Genomic DNA, 20,625 nt, shown 5'->3' on the forward strand with positions numbered 1-20,625 from the left:
AGCACTGTTGCTAGGCAGACTCCAGGAGGCAACAGATCCTGCAGTTCAGAATATAAACACCGGAGGGCACCCCAACACAAGAAAACAGGAACCATGTCTACCAAGACAAAAATGGAGGCCGAAGAACAAATCAAAAAAGCTGAACACAGGCGACAACTGGAAAAAAGACAAAAAGAGGTGGAGCTGAAAGAAAAGGAAGAAAGCATCAAACTGGCAGCCTACCAAAGAGAACAGGAAGCCAAAGAGGCAGCACACAAAAGAAAACTAGAAGAAGAGGTGGCCCACTGAAGGAAACAAGCAGAAGACAAGGTGGCCCACAGAAGGAAACAAGAAGCAGAAGAGGCAGCCCACAGAAGACAGATAGAACTCCAGAGGGAAGCCCACCAACAGGCCATGGAATTAGAAAAGGCTAAGCAACAGACTCCAGCCAATCCTAACAACCCATCGCCAATTATTGCTCCACAGCACAGGAAATTTCCCACCTACAAGGCAGGTGATGACACAGAGGCCTTCTTGGAAAATTTTGAAAGAGCCTGTCTCGGGTACAGCATCCCCGAAGACCAGTATATGGTAGAATTGAGGTCACAGCTCAGTGGACCTTTAGCAGAGGTGGCAGCTGAAATGCCTAAGCAGCAAATGAATGACTATAAACTTTTTCAAACCAAGGCCAGATACAGAATGGGGATAACCCCAGATCATGCCCGTCGGCGCTTCAGAACCCAAAAGTGGAAACCAGATGTGTCATTTCCCAAACACGCCTACTACGTTGCAAAAAATTATGAGGCCTGGATATCAGGACACAATGTTAAAATCTTGGAAGAACTGCACCTCCTCATACAAATGGAGCAGTTCTTGGATGGTGTTCCTGAAGACATCACACGGTACATACAAGATGGAAAACCCAAAGATCTCGCTGAGGCGGGGGAGATTGGAGCCAGATGGATGGAAGTGGCAGAAAGCAAGAAAGCTACTGTCAAGGGGAACGATTACCCCAGGGGGCACACAGACCATAAACCCTACAACCGAGGACAGCCAAAGACCCCACATACCACCCAAGTAAAGCCACAGACACCCTACCCTTCCACCTCACCAGTCTCCAGTAAATCACCTCGGCCCAGTGACCCATCAGATGGAAGATGCTTTAAGTGTAATGAACTGGGACATATCAAGGCCAACTGTCCAAAGAACACCATGCGAGTGCAATTCATTACACCACCATCACACCAAAGATCCCCAGGCCCGGATGCCTCTCAATACCCTTGGAGCGAAAGGAAAATTTGAGAGTGGGCAGAAAGAAGGTTACTGCGTGGAGAGACACGGGGGCACAAGTGTCAGCTATCCACCAATCCTTCGTTGACCCCAAATTCATCAACCCAAAGGCCAAAGTTACAATTTACCCCTTCATGTCACAAGCTGTAGACTTGCCTACAGCTCAACTGCCTGTCCAGTACAAAGGCTGGTCAGAAATGTGGACTTTTGCAGTCTATGACAATTATTCTATCCCCATGCTACTGGGAGAAGACTTGGCCAACCAGGTGAAGCGGGCCAAGCGAGTGGGAATGGTTACACGTAGCCAAACCAGGCAAGCTTCCAGACCTATTCCTGTTCCTGAGCCGTCCACAGAGGCCCCGTCTGTGTTACCAGAGACCCAGACAGAGGTAGTGGATCCAGATTCCATGCCAACCACTGAAACAGCCACAGCACCTCCAGTCCCAGGCCCGGAACTGGAACAGCAACCAGCGCCAGCAATTGCAACCCCATCTTCAAACTCAACGCCAGAGGGCGCCAGCGAGCCAAAACTGGCAGAAGCAACAGACAGCCATACCCAAAAGGCTCAGCCAGAGCCTGAAATAACCTCAGGTGCACCAGCGGAGAGCGGTACACCAGCAACGGAAACAACCCCATCACCTACATTGCTTCCAGAGGGACCAAGCCCAAGTCCACAGTCTGAGGAAGAACTGGTGACCCCAGCCTCAAGGGAACAGTTCCAGACTGAGCAGGAAGCAGATGACAGCCTTCAGAAAGCTTGGGCGGCGGCACGGAGCACCCCACCGCCTCTCAGCTCTTCTAATCGATCCCGGTTTGTTATAGACCAAGGACTTTTATACAAGAAAATTCTTTCTGGTGGACACCGGGAAAAATGGCAGCCGCAAAAACAGTTGGTGGTTCCAACTAAGTACCGAGGGAAGCTCTTAAGCTTAGCCCATGATCATCCCAGTGGCCATGCTGGGGTGAACAGAACCAAAGACAGGTTGGGGAAGTCCTTCCACTGGGAGGGGATGGGCAAGGACGTTGCCAAGTATGTCCGGTCTTGTGAGGTGTGCCAAAGAGTGGGAAAGCCTCAAGACCAGGTCAAGGCCCCTCTCCAGCCACTCCCCATAATTGAGGTCCCATTTCAGCGAGTAGCTGTGGATATTCTGGGCCCTTTCCCAAAAAAGACGCCCAGAGGAAAGCAGTATGTACTGACTTTAGTGGACTTTGCTACCCGATGGCCGGAAGCAGTAGCTCTAGGCAACACCAGGGCTAACACTGTGTGCCTGGCCCTAACAGACATCTTTGCCAGGGTAGGTTGGCCCTCCGACATCCTTACAGATTCAGGGTCTAATTTCCTGGCAGGGACCATGGAAAAACTGTGGGAAACTCATGGGGTGAATCACTTGATTGCCACCCCATACCACCATCAAACCAATGGCCTGGTGGAAAGGTTCAATGGAACTTTGGGGACCATGATACGAAAATTCATCAACGAATTCTCCAATAATTGGAACCTAGTGTTGCAGCAGTTGCTGTTTGCCTACAGGGCTGTACCACATCCCAGTTTAGGGTTTTCACCATTTGAACTTGTGTATGGTCACGAGGTTAAGGGACCATTACAGTTGGTGAAGCAGCAATGGGAGGGGTTTACGCCTTCTCCAGGAACTAACATTCTGGACTTTGTAAGCAACCTTCAAAGCACCCTCCGACACTCTTTAGCCCTTGCTAGAGAGAACCTAAAGGATGCTCAAGAAGAGCAAAAGGCCTGGTATGACAGACATGCCAGAGAACGTTCCTTCAAGGTAGGAGACCAGGTTATGGTCTTGAAGGCGCAACAGGCCCATAAGATGGAAGCATCATGGGAAGGGCCATTCACGGTCCAAGAGCGCCTGGGAACTGTAAACTACCTCATAGCATTTCCCAATTCCTCACTAAAGCCTAAAGTGTACCATATTAATTCTCTCAAGCCTTTCTATTCCAGAGACTTACAGGTTTGTCAGTTTACAGTCCAGGGAGATGAGGCTGAGTGGCCTGACGGTGTCTACTACGACGGAAAAAAAGACGGTGGCGTGGAAGAGGTGAACCTCTCAACCACCCTGGAACGTCTGCAGCTGCGACAAATCAAGGAGCTGTGCACTAGCTTTGCCCCATTGTTCTCAGCCACCCCAGGACGGACTGAACGGGCATACCGCTCCATTAACACAGGTAATGCTCACCCAATCAGAACCCCACCCTACCGGGTGTCTCCTCACGCCCAACATGCTATAAAACGGGAAATCCAAAACATGCTACAGATGGGTATAATCCGCTCATCTACCAGTGCATGGGCATCTCCAGTGGTTCTGGTACCCAAACCAGATGGGAAAATACGCTTTTGCGTGGACTACCGTAAGCTATATGCTGTAACTCGTCAGGACAACTATCCAATGCCACGTACCGATGAGCTATTGGAGAAGTTGGGACGTGCCCAGTTCATCTCTACAATAGACTTAACCAAGAGGTAGTGGCAAGTACCGCTAGATGAACCTGCCAAGGAGAGGTCAGCATTCGTCACCCATGCGGGGGTTTATGAATTCAATGTCCTTCCTTTCGGCCTTCGAAATGCACCCGCCACCTTCCAGAGGCTGGTGGATGGTCTACTAGCTGGAATGGGAGAATTTGCAGTTGCCTACCTCGATGATGTGGCCATTTTTTCAGAGTCCTGGCCCGAACACCTACTACACCTGGAAAAGGTCTTTGAGCGCATCAGGCAGGCTGGACTAACTGTTAAGGCCAAAAAGTGTCAAATAGGCCAAAACAGAGTGACTTACCTGGGGCACCAGATGGGTTGAGGAACCATAAACCCCCTACAGGCCAAGGTGGATGCTATCCAAAAGTGGCCTGTCCCACGGTCCAAGAAGCAGGTCCAATCCTTCTTAGGCTTGGCCGGATACTACAGGCGATTTGTACCACACTACAGCCAAATCGCTGCCCCATTCACCGACCTGACCAAAAAGACCCAGCCAAATGCCGTTAAGTGGACTGATGAGTGTCAAAAGGCCTTTACCCAGCTTAAGGCGATGCTCATATCTGACCCAGTGCTCAGGGCCCCGGACTTTGACAAGCCATTCCTAGTAACCACAGATGCATCTGAGCGTGGTATAGGAGCAGTGCTCATGCAGAAAGCAACAGATCACAACTTCCATCCTGTCGTGTTTCTCAGCAAGAAACTGTCTGAGAGGGAAAGTCACTGGTCAGTCAGTGAAAAGGAATGCTATGCCATTGTGTACGCCCTGGAAAAGCTATGCCCATATGTTTGGGGACGGCGGTTCCAACTACAAACTGACCATGCTGCACTAAAGTGGCTTCATACTGCCAAGGGGAACAACAAGAAACATCTTCGTTGGAGTTTAGCTCTCCAAGATTTTAATTTTGAAATTCAGCACATCACAGGAGCTTCTAACAAAGTAGCTGATGCACTCTCCTGTGAAAGTTTCCCAAAATTCAGTAGTTAAACAGTGTTCTTAAAATGTAGAAGTCTGTTAGTTATATACTTAGTAGTATATGTAAAGGTGCATGTATTGTAGTAATCTGTTTATTTTAAAGTTCTAGAAGGAAATCGCTGCCAGTGAGCTTCCCCACTGTCTGCAATTTGGGGGGCGTGTCATAAACAGATAGCTAAGGGTTAATGTCTCTTTCACCTGAAGCACCTGACCAGAGGACCAATCAGGAAACCGGATTTTTTTCAACTTTGGGTGGAGGGAAGTTTGTGTCTGAGTCTTTGTTTTCTGTCTGCCTGCTGTCTCTGAGCTTTGGAGAAGTAGTTTTACTTTCTAATCTTCTGTTTCTAAGTGTAAGGACAAAGAGATCAGATAGTAAGTTATATGGTTTCTTTTCTTTGGTATTTGCATGAATATAAGTGCTGGAGTGCTTTGATTTGTATTCTTTTTGAATAAGGCTGTTTATTCATATTTCTTTTAAGCAATTAACCCTGTATTTTGTCACCTTAATACAGAGAGACCATTTGTATGTATTTTTCTTTCTTTTTTATATAAAGCTTTCTTTTAAAACCTGTTAAAGTTTTCTTTACTGGGAAATTTCAGGGAAATTGAGTCTGTACTCACCAGGGAATTGGTGGGAGGAAAAAATCAGGGGGAGATCTGTGTGTGTTGAATTTGCTAGCCTGATTTTGCATTCCCTCTGGGTGAAGAGGAAAGTGCTTTTGTTTCCAGGACTGGGAACTGAGAGGGGGAGTCACTCTGTTTGGATTCACAGAGCTTGTGTCTGTGTATCTCTCCAGGAGCACCTGGAGGGGGGAAGAGAAAAAGGATTATTTCCCTTTGTTGTGAGACTCAAGGGATTTGGGTCTTGGGGTCCCCAGGGAAGATTTTTCAGGGGGACCAGAGTGCCCCAAAACACTCTAATTTTTTGGGTGGTGGCAGCAAGTACCAGGTCCAAGCTGGTAACTAAGCTTGGAGGTTTTCATGCTAACCCCCATATTTTGGACGCTAAGGTCCAAATCTGGGATAAGGTTTATGATAATGTGACCCAAAATGATGCATAATTTATGGATGTTTCTATTATGTATTCCATGTTTTCAGAATGACACCCTGACACATAGTATTAAAAACAAAATTGTCAATGTATAGCATAATGAAGGAAACTGTTCAAATCTGTGACACTAGATACCATTACATATTCCATCAGGCCTACAGTGTGACAGGGAGTGGAAGATGACAGGCATTGCCATCTCTCTGAGGTTTCACAGGGGGAAGTGTTATGCCTTTGAACTAATTTGCTAGTGCACCAAGCCTTTGCCATCTTCCACTGAACTCAAATCATCTGTGCATGTTCCTGTGTCCCCTGGTGATCATTAAAGAGTCTCACACTCTAAGCTACTTGAGTGCTCCTGGAAGTAAGCTGAAGGTTAATATTTCACACTGCTTATAATCTTCAGGGGATGGGGAGAGAAATGTCACAAGGAGCTACTTTTACATGTTTGCATTAGGGAATGTCTAGAATGTGATGCCATTACTGTCTGCATACATCACATTAAGCAATATTTCTGTCAAACAGGTTCTAGGAGCAGAGCTTCTCAACTGATTGATTCACTTTTCATTGGTATAAGTGTTAGAATTATTAACTTGTACTTGGCTCAAGATGGCTTCTCTTCTGTTTGCCTTTTCTAATGTATGTGTGTTGGCTCTGGATAGAAGAAGTGCAGTCATGATTGACAACTGAGTAAACAATGCTATTATTTTGGAGTCAGTCACTGTGCAGCATAGTGTGACTTTGAAGCAAAAGTCCAATTTGTATTAAACATTATTATATGGAATATGCGGGAATAAAAGGTAGAGTTCTGTTTCCTCTTCCTGAGGTGCAAGTGTATTATAATATCCCTTGAACAGAGCTTGACAATGTCTAGGTTTCATGGCAAAGCTGAATGTATTAAAAAAATTACCATCAGATTGAACTCTTGCTCCATCAAATCTAATATCTTACAGTAATTCTCCCAGAAGCTGTGACTGGAAGGAAGAGGGTGGAGGGAGGAAGAGGAAGGGAGGAAAAAAGTTATGTGCCTAGCTAACGTTACAATGTGTACCATGGAGAGAAATTCCTTCCTATCCACTGCAATGATAGTCTTCCACCCTGAAATCTGAATCTTGGTTACCCTAATTTCAGGGTAAATCTGCATAAACCTATTAGTAGTCCCAGTATTATTCATCCATAGTGTTTAGCCCTACTGTCACCTAAAGTAGTGAATTCACACAGCCTGCACTCATAGTCAACCTGTAGAAGAAAGATTTATTTGCTATAAATGTAGCTATTCTGTTACTTTAATATAGTGATGCCTTTTATCAAATTCAGGGACAGCAACAATACATGAAACACATGTACAAAAATATCTGTGCCCGTAGCATGAATGCATCTGATCAGGTCTACATGATTCTCAGTATTCTTGCTTTCTGTCGCTTCAGTGGTAGACAAAAAATAAAAGAAAGGAACCTCCTAAAATCTGAACTACGTTACAGAACTCTCCTTTATTTTTTGCCAGATATTCTGCCTGACTTTTTTTTTTCTCATTTGCACCAGTATAAATCAAGAGTAAATCCACTGACTTCCATTAAACTGTTGTAAATGAGAGGATTACCAGGCCTATATTTTTCCTATATTAGCAATGATTATTGATATCCAGATATCTTACTAGATGTCTTGAAACAACTGCAGGATGCTTTAAGTTTGGAGGAGAAATTGATGATGGATGCAGGAACCTTTGAGGCAATCTTGTTTATTTAAAGAGTCCTAGTTTCATAAACAGGTGAGCAACCAAACAACAGAAGGATAACTTCTTTGCTCACAGATCAGGCCACTTTTAGTAAGCACCACACTGTGCTTGTCCAAGTTGTGTCTGTAGCTTCCTTCTCAGTCTTTCTATGTGCTTCCCCTCTGTGTCTTGTCTCATTCACACACCCTTACCCAAAAGACCCACTGAAGCCCTTCACCCACTGAGTTTTAATTCCTAGGTGGGCATGCATATGCCTTCATCTGCTAGAAAAGAGCTTAACTATTTCTCACATCCATCTTAAATGAAGGGCAGAAGTTATACTCACCAGCTTCAATGTGTGGCTAAATGCCTTGCTGGTATTGGACAGTTTAGTGAGAGTGGGTATATGTAAAGATATTGTATAATTCTGGGACACACATTATTCTAATGGAAGCAGATAAAATAACCTAAATCTCATACTTTAGAAAAATTAGGTCATCTAATCATCCCAGCTGTCAGTGCAGAATTGCTCCCTCTATTTTTCTAATGCTGCCTCCAGTATAGCATTAAATTCAAGTAATTGGGGCTGTGTGCAAAGACGTGGCAAAATCTTTTTTGAACATTTTCAATAACTAGGATTTGAAATATTCCTCCCCCTCATTTATTCATATAGGGCCAAATTCTAACCACCCCATCGAACCAAAGCACGACCACCAAAAAGAGACATTGTAATAGTCACCGCAACATCATCATTGAATATGCCTCAGTATTTCTGTTTCTGGGCTCAGATGTGCTTTTCTTGCCCAGTCCTTCTGCATTGCAAGCAATAGACTCCAGCTGACTTCAATAGGAGCTGGATCAGATCCTTAAGGCACTAGATGAAGCACTGGACTGCTTCAACAAGAACTCAGTAAGACACATTTCTCCTGGAGCTCTTGAGCACACAGAGGGAGTGCACCCACTGTTATGTCCTTTAAAGGAGTATAGCACATGCTCTGCTCAGGTGAACACAATGACTGCAGTTGTGGCCAGCCCCTGTAAAAGGGGAGGTTGTGGAGAGGCTACGTGAGCCCTTCCTTTGTTTCTGGTCCCTCAGAGGGTGCATCAATCTGACAGTCAATTCCCACTAAAAGTAAGAATAATTCGAGTGTAAAGAAATTTGCTAAGGGGCAACTGCGAGAATCAGAAAGTAATATATGAAGATATGTATATGCAAACCACTCCTACTTCTCTTTGGCCATATCCCACTGAATTTCACTGTGACATCAAACTACCTAAAATGCACTGCTTTCTGAAGGGGTCAAAAAAGGGGTGTCAAACTTATGCAATAAGTTCCTCTGCTCTGTATGGTTTTTTTTTTTGTTGTTGTTGCACGCATGAATGTGTATTGCCAGATAGAATTTGGCCCTTAACTGGACACTGTTTAAACAGTATCATCCCTCTAATTTGTATTCTTGTCTTAGATCCTCTAACAAACCCGGAAATTGTTCTAGAAAACATGAGAGCTCTGTATAAATAATAAAACTCTCCTCTGATATTCATTACTCTGCAATGTCTCTTGCAAAGCTTCATTTTACTTATGCAAAAATTAAACTAAAATGTAAAGAGGAAGAAACATATGAGATCATGAAGATATATTTGTCTCATTTAATTAATTTATCTGAGCTAAAATAGCTCTCAGTTCTGCACAACACAGCTTTCACATGGAGTTGTAAAGCCATATGGGCTTGATCAGTAATGGCTATTGAACTTTTACAGGATATTTCCATTTCATACTGTTTTCACAATGAAGATGCACACTACTGTCAGTCCCCTACAGAAATCAGTAGATATATTAGAAGCCTTGTGTGATGCAGTAGGGACTGTCTGTGTGGGGAGTGGGAGAGCAGGGGAGGACTTTAGGGGATGGACGATGCCAGGGCCTCTAACCTGGGAGGGGAAAGGTCAACACCTTTGCCCGGGAAGGGGGACAAAGGAAGGGAGTGGCAAGAGGGAAGCAGTTTGAGTTTGGGCTTGGGGCTGTGTGGGTGGAATTCAGGGTATCCTAGCTAGGATCCTAGCACCCTGAAAGCCCAGAAGGACTCGATGGAGGGGTCCTGACTGTGCCTGCAAGCTCTGCTGTAACCTGTGTTCCTGTTGTCCAATAAACCTTCTGTTTTACTGGCTGGCTAAGAGTCACTGTGGGTCCCAGGAAGAGGGGTGCAGGGTTGGACTTCCCCACACTCCGTGACAACTGGTGGCAGTGGCGGGAGATACTGCACCCCGTGGACGGCGCTTCCTGCAGTAAGTGACTGGGGAGCAGTAAAACGAAGGGTTGGTTAACCCCTGGGAGTGTGTGCCCAGTGAGAAGGACTTTGCAGTAACAGGGTCCCCCGGGGGATTGCAGCGAGCGGTCCCGGGGCGGAGGAGTCTGCAGCTCAACCCTGGCAGAGAGGTGGTGACCTCACGAAGGGCTGGTGCACTAGGGGTCCCCCTGGAAACCGTGGGGAGCGGCGAGCACCCCGGCTTGTGAGTGGCCAGCAGGAAGATGTATGCCAAGCGGCGCAAGTGCGACCTGCTGGAGCTGTGCAAGCAGAGGGGGCTGCACCTGGGGAGGCTCACCAAGGACCAGCTGATTGCCCAGCTGGAGCAGGGAGACCGCATGAATGAATGGAGCCCTATCTCTGAGGAAAGCAGCCGGGCAGATGCAGCGCAGGCACCAGTGTCTGTCCCCGCTGGGAGTGGTCAGCCGGCAGACGAGGGCTTCCTGAGATCCCCCCTTCCTAGGCCTAGGGGAAGGGCGGGAAGGAGCCCAGTGTATACCGAGGGCACCGTGACACCCCCGGCCAGCAGGGGATGCTCCCAGCGAAGCTCACCCCCCAGCAGGGGATCCTCCCGGCAACGCTCGGCATCCGTGGAGCGGATGCGGCTGGAATATAAAAGGGAGCTGAAACGGGAGGAGCTCAAGTTAAAGAGGCAAGAGCTGGAGGAGAAGGCGAAACAGCGTAAACATGAGGAGAATCAGCGCCAGCGTGAGTGGGAGGAGAAGGAGAACCAGCGTAAACATGAGCTGGACCTGGCCCAGCTGAGGAGAAGTGAGGACCCGGCTGCGGTGAGTGAGGGGGAACCCAAGCCTACAAAGAGCTTTGATAAGCACTTGCTGCCCCGGCGTAAGGAGGGAGAGGACATAGATACCTTCCTGACGGCCTTTGAGAATGCCTGCGAGCTGCACAGGGTTAACCCTGCAGACAGGATCGCAGTTCTTACCCCCCTACTGGACTCCACAGCCGTGGAGGTGTACAGCCGACTAAAAGGGGCGGAGGCAGGGGACTACGAACTGTTCAAACAGGCCCTGCTCCGCGAGTTTGGGCTGACTCCTGAGTTGTACCGGAAAAAGTTCCGGAGCCAGCGTAAAACCCGTGAGGTCACATGCCTACAACTGGTCAACTGGGCGCAGGGGTATGCCCGCAAGTGGACAGCTGGGGCCCAAACTAAAGAGGACCTGCTTGACCTATTCATACTGGAGCACCTGTACGAGCAGTGCCCGTCCGACTTGAGGCTGTGGTTGATGGACCAGAAGCCGGAGAACCCACAGCACGCAGGCCAGCTGGCCGACCAATTTGTGGACAGTCGGGCAGGGGATGGCAGGGAGGAGTCTCAAAGGAGCAAGCCTGCCTCAACGCAGAGAGAGAGTCATCATGGGACCTCCCAAAGGGGGCCTATGGAGAACCCCCCCAAAAGGGGAACGTCCAGCGGCAGGTCCCTCCTACCCATTCAAGGGGACCCACGAGACATGGGCTGCTATCGCTGTGGCCAACGAGGCCACATACGGGCCCAATGCCCCAAGCTCAGGGACAGACCAAGCAGACCCAACCCACAGAGGGTGGACTGGGTAAAAACCCAATCAGAGGAGGGGCTACATTCCCAGGAAAGGGGGGCTGGCAACATACCACCTGTGGATGCTCCTGGCTCCGGGTTTTTGGTTTACCGGGTGGGCGCAGGGCTGCCCCTCTGGAAAGAGTGCATTGTTTCCCTGGAGGTAGATGGGAGGAAGGTCACTGGGTACTGGGACACGGGCGCAGAGGTGACGCTGGCCTGGCCCGAGGTAGTGGCCTCAGATCGGATGGTGCCCGACACCTACCTGACCCTGATGGGCATGGGCGGGACCCCATTCAAGGTGCCCGTGGCAAGGGTACACCTGAAATGGGGGACCAAGGAGGGCCCCAAGGATGTGGGGGTACACCGATATTTGCCCACTGACGTGTTAATGGGAGGGGACCTCGAGGACTGGCCTAGTAACACCCAGAGTGCCCTGGTCGTGACTCATAGTCAGAGTCGGCAAAGGGCACTGCACCCCGACAACGGAGAAGGTACTCGACCCGAGGTGCAGGACCCTAACCCAGGGAGCTGGGAACTCCCAGGGGCACAGTTCAGAGAGGCTGCGGCCTCAGACCCAGCCAGCAAGAGAGAGCCGGTCCCCATCCCTGTCCCAGCTGCTGAATTCCAGGCCGAGTTGCAGAAAGATCCCTCCTTGCAGAAGCACAGGGACCGGGCTGACCTTAGTGCGGTACAGACCATGAGGAGAGGTTGCAAGGAGAGGTTCCTGTGGGAGAAGGGGTTCCTGTACCGAGAATGGGCTCCCCCAGGGGAAGTAGAGTCATGGGGGATCAGGAGGCAGCTGGTGGTTCCCCAGAAGTTTCGTCACAAGCTGCTGTACCTGGCCCATGACATCCCTCTCGCAGGGCACCAGGGAATCCGACGCACCAGGCAGAGGCTGCTACAGAACTTTTACTGGCCTGGGGTCTTTACCCATGTCCGACAGTACTGCCAATCCTGTGACCTCTGCCAGAGGGTGGGGAAGGCCCGGGACAAGGGGAAAGCGGCTTTGAGGCCTTTACCCATCATAGAAGAACCTTTCCAGAAGGTGGCCATGGACATAGTGGGACCCCTCAGCAAGACGAACCGGTCAGGGAAGAAATACATCCTGGTGGTGGTGGATTTTGCCACTCGCTACCCCGAGGCGGTGGCCTTGTCCTCTATCAAAGCAGACACAGTGGCAGATGCGCTGCTGACAATTTTCAGCCAGGTGGGGTTCCCCAAGGAGGTCTTAACGGATCAGGGGTCCAACTTCATGTCGGCCCTGCTCCGGTCCTTATGGCAGAAATGTGGGGTCCAGCACAACTGGGCCTCAGCGTATCACCCCCAATCCAACGGGCTGGTAGAAAGGTTCAACGGGACGCTGAAGATGATGCTAAAAACATTTATGAACCAGCACCCGCAGGATTGGGACAAGTACTTACTCACCTGCTGTTCGCGTACAGGGAGGTACCCCAGGAATCTACCGGGTTTTCACCTTTCGAACTGTTGTATGGAAGGGGGGTAAGGGGGCCCCTAGACCTGATGAGGGACGAATGGGAGGGGAAGGCCACTCCCGAGGGAGAGTCAGTGGTGGAGTATGTCCTGACCTTCCGGGAAAGACTGGCCGAGCTCATGGGCCTGGCCAGGGAGAATCTGGCCCGAGCCCAGAGGAGGCAGAAGGTCTGGTATGACCGCACGGCACGGGCCCGTGCCTTCGAACCGGGGATCAGGTGATGGTTCTCATCCCCGTGAGGAGAAACAAACTCCAGGCCGCCTGGGTAGGGCCCTTCAAGGTTATCAAGCAACTGAATGAGGTAAACTATGTGGTGGAGCTGTCAAACCGGGCACATCACCGTCGGGTGTACCATGTGAACATGATGAAACCATACTATGACGGGGGAATGTGGTGTTGGCCGTGTGTGGACATTGGGAGGGGCAGGGAGATGACCCCTTAGTAGATCTATTCCCTGGGACAAAAGCTGGTTCCCCCCTGGAGGCGATTCCCCTCTCTGATCAACTGAACCCGGGCCAGCACGCTGAGATCAGGGGGGTGCTGCATCTATACCGACAGCTGTTTTCCAACCAGCCTGGACGCACTAATTTGACTGTCCACCGGGTGGAGACCGGGTCACATCCCCCTATAAGATGCTCCCCTTTTCGGGTCACTGGTAAAACTGCCCAGGATCTTGAAAGAGAGGTCAGGGACATGCTGGCTTTGGGGGTGATCCAGCCGTCTTCCAGCCCTTGGGCCTCGCCAGTGGTGCTGGTTCCCAAGAAGGATGGGTCAATCCGGTTCTGTGTGGACTATCGAAAGCTCAATGCCATCACCGTATCTGATGCCTACCCTATGCCCAGGCCTGACTAGCTCCTAGACAAGCTGGGAGGTGCTCGGTACCTCACCACTATGGATCTTACCAAAGGCTACTGGCAAGTGCCGCTGGACGCAGATGCCAGGCTGAAATCGGCCTTTATCACCCCTCTGGGGCTCTATGAGTTTCTGACCCTGCCCTTCGGCCTCAAGGGAGCACCGGCCACCTTCCAGCGCCTGGTGGATCAGCTACTGAGGGGGATGGAGAGTTTTGCCGTGGCATATATTGACGACATCTGCGTCTTCAGCCAGACCTGGGAGGACCACATGTCCCAGGTTAAACAAGTCCTGGACCGACTCCGAAAGGCTGGGTTAACAGTAAAGGCTGAGAAGTGCAAGGTGAGGATGGCTGAAGTATCTTACCTGGGCCATCGGGTGTAGAGCGGCTGCCTGAAGCCAGAACCAGCCAAGGTGGAGGTGATCAGAGACTGGCCTGCTCCCCAAACCAAAAAGCAGGTCCAGGCCTTTATTGGGATGGCGGGGTACTATCGAAGGTTCATGCCCCACTTTAGTGCCCTAGCCGGCCCCATCACTGAACTGTGCAAAAAGGGGAAGCCAGACAAGGTGATCTGGACTGAGCAGTGCCAGGAGGCTTTCCGGGCGCTGAAGGAGGCTCTGGTTAGCGGCCCAGTTCTGGCAAACCTAGATTTTGACAAACCCTTTATGGTGTTCACCGATGCCTCAGACACGGGACTGGGGGCGGTGTTAATGCAGGAGGATGAAAAGGGGGAGAGACACCCCATCGTGTACCTGAGTAAGAAGCTGCTACCCCGGGAACAAAGCTACACGGCCATCGAGAAGGAATGCCTGGCCATGGTATGGGCCCTTAAGAAGCTAGAGCCATATCTCTTTGGGCGACACTTCACCGTGTACACCGACCACTCTCCCCTGACCTGGCTGCACCAGATGAAAGGAGCCAACGCCAAGCTCCTGAGGTGGAGCCTGCTCCTGCAGGACTATGACATGGACGTGGTCCATGTGAAGGGAAGTGCCAACCTGACAGCGGATGCGTTGTCCCGGAGAGGGGGCCCTGAACTTCCCCAGGTCACTGGGCAGAGTGACCCCGCTCAGTTCAGTCTCGAAGGGGGGAGAGATGTGATGCAGTAGGGACTGTCTGTGTGGGGAGTGGGAGAGCAGGGGAGGACTTTAGGGGATGGACGATGCCAGGGCCTGTAACCTGAGCTAGGTAAGGGAGGGGAAAGGTCAACACCTTTGCCCGGGAAGGGGGACAAAGGAAGGGAGTGGCAAGAGGGAAGCAGTTTGAGTTTGGGCTTGGGGCTGGATGAGCGGAATTCAGGGTATCCTAGCTAGGATCCTAGCACCCTGAAAGCCCAGAAGGACTCGATGGAGGGGTCCTGACTGTGCCTGCAAGCTCTGCTGTAACCTGTGTTCCTGTTGTCCAATAAACCTTCTGTTTTACTGGCTGGCTAAGAGTCACTGTGGGTCCCAGGAAGAGGGGTGCAGGGCTGGACTCCCCCACACTCCATGACACCTTGGAAATCTCTAGCTGAAAGGAGGGGGAAATCCTGACAAAATGTAAATAAGTGACGTGACTGAGACAAATTCTGTGTAGTTACTGTTCAGTTCAATGGATTTACACAGGTTTAACTGAGGACAGAATTTGGCTTACTGAACAGATTAAACTTAAGGTATAACATAACTTAAAGCATAATTGTAGAGCACCTAGGCATACCTATGCTAGCTTTAGTCTAGCTAGCATGAGTTACAATGGTGTGAATATGTGAATGGCATTGATTTCAGCACTAACTTCAACACGTACCTGGGGTTTCTTGTGGGTTTGTACTGAGGTGGCCAGGCCACACTGAAGCCTGTCCTATCTTCACTACTGTTGTTACCCATACTAGCTAAATAGGTATGCCTACCCAGTTGCACCATAATTAGTGGAGTAGAAGTACCCTAGGTCTGAGCTAGTTCTGCTGCAATTAGTGTAAATATATTATGGGCCTGATCTAAATCCTACTGACGCTTATGGGAGTCTTTCCATTGTCTTTACTGAATGTTGGATCAGGCCCTAATGCAGTACATACGTTTTTAAAGTATGTTTACTTATACTTTCTAAAGATTCTTGATTGTTTTATTGGAAGTTTGTGAAACTTGTATTTCTGCTGATTAATCCTTAGTGTAGTAGAAATTAATTAATCCATTTTAAAAAAAAGTTTTGGTAGCAGGGAGCAAGTGTAATCAATTATTTTTTTGTCAAGTTCAAAATTTCTTGGTCAAGGTATAGTCCAGGTCCATACTCCAGAAAAAAACAACAAAGATAAGTAAATAAAATTTTGCAGCCTGCTCAAAAGTGTCTGGAGGTCCAGATTTGGCCTGCAGTCTGACTATTAGCTACCCCTGTACTAGAGAATGTTATTGAGGTTAAGCAATCATAAATACAACTTCAGTAACATTATAACACATGTATAAGTGAGCTACAAAGCTTTATAAAAATCTAATTTGTCAGCTACATTAGTGCCTTGAAGACAGCAATTACTGTACACACTGCTCTTATAAGTATTACAATTATTAGGATTAACTAAAACCTACTATTCAAGGGAAGAAACTCTGCTCCCTGAAGAGATAACTATAAGTGCAGAAAAAGGAAACAATAAGTAGTGGGTTTTTAAAGATGTTAGGATTGAACGAAAATTACAATATGAGGGAAATGAAGAAAAGTATAGTCAGGGACTAATAGATTTATAACTATCATTTGGGGCCTATCTTTGAATCATTCATGAAAATAATGTCAATGTATGATGCTGCTGTTGGATGAAAAATGGGGATGTTTTTCACAAAAACAAAAAGTTCCCAACAAAAATTAAGTGCAGGTTTTCTACGAACTCTAGTTCTCATTGTCCAAATCTTTGGTTTAATATTCAAGTGTTTCCCATACAAAATAAAACTACTCACCTTTTACTTATCTGCATATATACCTCCTTGTTGCTGAATCAGTTTAGGTCATCTCACCAGGTGGGTATCTTACATAGTCTCCCCTAATGCCTGAGGCTTCCCACTGCTTCTGATCACCACCCCACTACACTGCCTTACACATAATATATTAAAGACCCAGATCCGTTTAAGACTGGGAGGTGATAACTCCTAAATGAAAAACCAATTTAAAATCAAAAGAACTCGTCAAGTGTCTCGGGGAGATGCTTGTATGGAGTTGTGATCCGCTGTGGCTGGCCTGCACCTAAAACTTAGGTTAACCTAGCTACATCACTCAGGGCTGTGAAAAATGTTGTGCTCTCAGCATGATAATTAAGTTGGCCTAACTCATAGTGTAAATGGAAGGATTCTCCATCAATCTAGTTTCCCCCTCTTGGAGAGATGGATTTACTATATCAATGGAAAAACCTCTTCAATCAATGTAGGAAGCATCTACGCTGGGTCATTGCAGCTGTGCGGCTGTAGCGTAGACATACCCAAGACACACTATGATCTGATCTATACTAGAAAATTAGGTCGGTTCAACTATGTTGATCGTGAGTGTGAAAATCCACACTCCTGAGCAGTGTAGTTGAGCTGGCCTAAGTCCCAGTGTAGTCAATACTAAGTCAATGGAAGAACTCTTCTATTGACCTAGGTACCAGTTCTCAGGGAGGTGGATTTCCTATACCAATGGGAGAATCCCTTCTGTCAGCATAAGTAATGTCTGCACTCAAGCACAACAGCAGTGCCACTGCAGCAGCACAGTTGCAGCATTTTAAGACTAGACATGCCCTATATTTTTAGAACAAAATTATTACCAAATTAGAAAAAAAGAAACATTTTTCCAGTTCTGGGACTCAGGATGATGGGATGGATGTTCTTAAAATAATATGTAACCAGATACTTTCAACAAGTAGAAACAATAAAAACAAGAAAAGCTAACATACCTTACTGGGGAAAAAAACAAAGCTAACACAGTTTACGGAATCCAAAATTACCTCAGGGATGTGGATCTGATATGCCCCTCAGATGCAGCTATGCCAGTGTAACACTTCAGTGTAGAGCAGTTCTTAGTCATGTTTCTCTTGGTAAAAGCAGAATCTATTGTACTGGTGTCAATTGAATGGTCTTGGGACCAGCTAAGAGCCCTGCATAAATTAGACCAGTCTGAAGGCTACTCCAAATTCTGTCAAGCTGCCCAAAGCCCCAGAAAGCTGTTTGAGCAGCTGGGAAACACCATCCCATAGGGCGGCTCCAACATGTCCCCTTCTCCTGGGAATGCCCGCTCCATTGAGGATGTCACAAGAGGGAAGCATGGAGCTGGTACATTGGAGTAGAGCTGAGTGAAAAACAAGGTGGTTTTTGTTTTGATTTTTTTTTTTTATAGGGGGTGGAGGGGAAAGGGTGTTCAGTGGCCATTTTGATACTTTTCACAACTTTTGTTTTTCAGGGTGTTTTGTTTTGCCTAAACTATTTGCCGGATTTGACAAATTCACAAATAATTTTGGCACCCCAAACAGGCATTTTTCAGCAAACTTTCTATTCACCCAATTTTTTTCCTCAGATCTACATTAAAGGGTTTGGATTTCCTGCAGCGTATCTGTTAAATTTAAAGTGCGTTTTTTATGGGGCAATTTGGATAAGGATGCACCCAGACAGATTGCTATGAGTGGAAGATAAACCCAGCCACCACTCTGCATCTTTCAAGTTCTAACTGGCTGTCTGTGGGTCTGCCAGACTTTTCCAATCATAGGCTTCAGGTGGTGCAGAGTGATGATTGGTAGAATATTCCTGTAACATTACATCACTAGTGACTGGTACAAAAATATACTTTCATGTTACCAAATGTCACCAGTTGCTTCTAATGAAAGTTCAAGTTGACAGCTATTTGACTTTAAAGCTATGGTGACTATTTCATATGTCTGGAGCTCTTTTTTCACATTTTAGAATTAGTTGATTTCTCTACTCTCTTCTTTTTGTCTTGCTTAATTTATTCTACCTTTTTTCCAAACTATTATTATTATTCCTATGATGATAAAAGATAACTTATCATCCATAGGTTTCAAAGCTCTTTGCAAAGGAGGGTGTATCATTATCCCTATTTTACTGATGGATAAATTAAGGCATGGGAAGGGGAAAGTGATGTACAAAAGTTCACACAGCAACTCTGTGTCAGAGCTGGAATTAGAATGTAGGTCTCCAAATGCCAAGCCCAGACCCAAATTCACTAGAGCAGACAGCCTCATGGGAGTTGTAATTCAGGTACCTCATTATCTCATTCTGTCCTATAGGCTGGACTCCCTAAGCAGACTACATCTCCTATGGAAATTCCATGACCACAGTGTCTCATGAGAAATGTAGTCCAGCAGGAAATGTAGTCTCCTCATAGAAGAGAATGGGGGCATGAGGCACTCAAACTACAACTCCTAAAAGACACTATAGTAACTGAGGCCAATGCAGATTAATGTTGATCTGATTCAAAACTAAACTTTTGATTCAGTCTGACAAACAGAAATGAAACATGTCAATTTGGGAATATTTAATTTTGACAATATTTAAACATTAAATTCAAAACTTATTGTGCTGAGAGAAAAATATTTAATATCTTGACTTTTTTCATCCCAGTGTCAAAATTATCAGGATTTCCTGTGGGACAAAATTCCAATTTTTGATCAGCTCTACTTGCAGGCTGTGTTTCTTTGCCATCATTAACTGATGTCTCTCAAAGCATTCTGCATTGATTAGGCAGCACCCTAAGGAGAAAAAACAAGGGCTTTAGAAGTTACTGAGATATCTCCTAAGATTCTGAACCTGTCACCAAAATGACTCTACCTAGGAGTGCATGTTCTCTTATAAAGTACAGAATAAACAGTATTGGTTCCCATATTCAGTATACATTTGCAATATCAAAATATTATATACATTTCAATATTTACATCAAAGTATAATTTACTGAACTGTATATCTTTACATTAAACATGTCCTGATGTATTTGTTAAATCAACTTGTGATCTGAATTTTCAAAGCTCAGAAGCAACTAGCCCAATGAACTCACAGCACTTACACTCTGGCACTTACATTCATGAAACGTGAAACAAATTCTTGGCTGCACCTTGGCCAACTTTTATCACTTGGCTCCATGGAGCAAATTAAAGAAGTTCATGGGTGTCACTATGAGACTAAAGGAACTAGCCTCTCCAAAGATGATTATTGTTATACCTACAAACTCATTTGAAGACTTGCATTTACAACCCTGAACAAATGAAGAAACAAGGACTTGCCAAATAATAGTATCCTAACAGTTCTATTTTGGCTACAGTTCATGCAGACATACAAGAATAAATTATTTCACATCCATTTGACTGCAATTTACTCTCATTGCTTTGGCTTAAGATTGGGTTTTAGATATAGTAGCATTTGAATAAGTTGAGAATTTAGTTTAAAACACTTATCTTTTGTAAAGCTACACCTCTTTTAGTAGATCTTCCATCACAAACATGAAGGATATGTGAACTTGCTAATATGAAGACACACATCACTCAATCAGTGTAACCCATATAATCAATACATATGTCCTATGTAGGTCCAGTAAAGCTAATCTGTTATACTTTCCAGCAAGTACATTGAAAGTATGTGCTAGGCAAATGCATGGCCATCTCCTTAGTTCTTCCTCATATTACACACAGGCACATCTGTAGTAGCAGGTGTCTGGGAAGATGAGCTGGTCCCCCAACATGTCCTCTATTGTTAGATGACTTCAGATCTTTGAGAAAGAAAAATACTGGAAGGCCGGTGCTTGTTCCTCCAGGTCAACTATTCCCTCCACTGGTGCTCTGCCAAATAGGCCATGTTCCAGAGTCTTGCCAGATCACCTGCACTCACCCTCACTAATCTACATCATCTTCCCACAGCATTCACTTGGGAACAACCAGGCTCCAGAGCATGTAATGTCCCAACATCTCCTCCCATCCGGGTTCACTACTGA

This window comes from Gopherus flavomarginatus, chromosome 10, assembly GCF_025201925.1.
Source record: "Gopherus flavomarginatus isolate rGopFla2 chromosome 10, rGopFla2.mat.asm, whole genome shotgun sequence".
Taxonomy (NCBI): Eukaryota; Metazoa; Chordata; order Testudines; family Testudinidae; genus Gopherus; species Gopherus flavomarginatus.